The 1,701-nt window shown below is 52.1% G+C and overlaps 1 pseudogene; it reads right to left on the minus strand.

Moving 5' to 3' along the window:
- Positions 1 to 241: 241 nt before the first annotated feature.
- Positions 242 to 691, minus strand: LOC123569231 (PEST proteolytic signal-containing nuclear protein pseudogene; annotated as a pseudogene).
- Between the last annotated feature and the right edge of the window lie 1,010 nt (positions 692 to 1,701).

The following is a 1,701-nucleotide window of genomic DNA, read 5'->3' on the forward strand; positions in this document are numbered from 1 at the left end:
ATTACAGGCACCTGCCATCCCGCCCAGCTAATTTTTGTATTTTTTGTAGAGACAGGGTTTCACCATGTTGGCCAGGCTGGTCTTGAACTCCTGACCTCAAGCGATTTGCCCACCTCGGCCTCCCACAGTGCTGGGATTACAGGTGTGAGCCACCACGCTCTGCCTTTTACCATTATTTAAAACAGGAAAGTGTTTCTTTTAACTTTACACCCACCCCCATCCCAATTTCAAAACACATCATTTAATTGTCTTGTTCACCGACATTTCCATGGTGAGATTTTATATTTTGCTCCCATAACTTCTGGTTATCACAAAACCCAAACTCCTTTATTGAAGGAGTTTGGTCCAGCTGATGTTGGTATATCCCTTCCAGAATTCTTCATCCTCATCTTTGCTTCTGGAAGCATTTCCCCCGGTTCACTCCCTGACCCGAGTGTGATGGCCATGGCTGATGCCTTCTTTGTCCTCTACCTACAGCAAATCCAGTGTGGAGATCTTTGTAGACTCCGTGGGGAGGTCTGCAGCTCCTTCAGCTGACCTTTCTCAGGGCTGCGACTGGAGCTTTCCCTCCATTACTAGAAGAAACGGTCTTCGTTTTCACAGGTTTTTCTGCTTCCTCTTCCGGTCCTCTGGCGGCTCCAGCTCGCTGCGACTTCTCGGGCTTCTCCGCTCTCGCCCTCCCCTCCGCCATTTTCCCCACCGTGGCCTCCCCTTCTGTGTTCTTGACAAAGCTTGTTTCTGCCTGACTGCCTATGCCGGCGCACACAAATAGACCTCCAAGTATGCTTGCCGTTGATGGATAATATAATGTTTATAGAAAGCAAGCTAACAATCTACAGTTTCTAAAACATCCCCCAGAGTAAGCGCGGTGTTGTCCACCCACCACAGTCTGCCTCTGTCCCCGGCGCAGGGCTCCGGGCGCCCAGAGGGTGGCGTTTCTTGCAGCCTCAGCGGTCGGCCCAGGCCAGGCCTCCCCGCCTCTGCCTTCCTTCCCTGTGAAGGCCGCGGAGGAAGCACCTCCTCACGGTGGGCACCCCGGGGCCCCAGGGAGAGGCTGCCTGGTCACACCAGAGTGAAGTAACTGACCAAACTCAGCAGGGAAGGGCAACAGGAAACCCAGAACCAACCTGTGCCTGCCATTCCCGGCTCCGCGGCTCTCACACAGCTCCTCCGCCTCGGAGCCCCTGAGGTCAGCTTCTGGGGCATTAGTTTGCTTTGGGAGAAGCTATGGTGGGGACCAGGCTTCCGTGTCGAGGTTGCTAAGAGCCAGAGGTAGCAGCAACAGCTTTTCCCCGGAGCGTCTCTCTGGATGTCGCTGGTGGTTTTAGGGCTGCTTAATTCCTGGCTAGGTAGAGACCAGGCTGGGTCTCTGTTCCACTTAATTATATTAGGTGGGAGCCACCTAATATAATTTACTAAGACCCATCCAGCTTTTTCTTTTTTTTTAAGTGGGTTTTGTTGTCTGCAACCAAGAACTCTGACCAATGTTTCATCCTTCAGGTTCTGAGACATCACTACACTGGGGAGATACCAGCACATACCTTAGTGCCAGGGCCCAACGGCATGAAGCATTTGCACCCAGCATTGCACATGCAGCATTTACACCCTGCCTCATACATGTAGCATTCACACTCTGCATTATACATGCATCGCCTACTCCCAGGGTATGATACACCCTGCAGCATGCATGTTTTGCTCACA

Source organism: Macaca fascicularis, chromosome 15, assembly GCF_037993035.2.
Source record: "Macaca fascicularis isolate 582-1 chromosome 15, T2T-MFA8v1.1".
NCBI classification, from domain to species: Eukaryota; Metazoa; Chordata; class Mammalia; order Primates; family Cercopithecidae; genus Macaca; species Macaca fascicularis.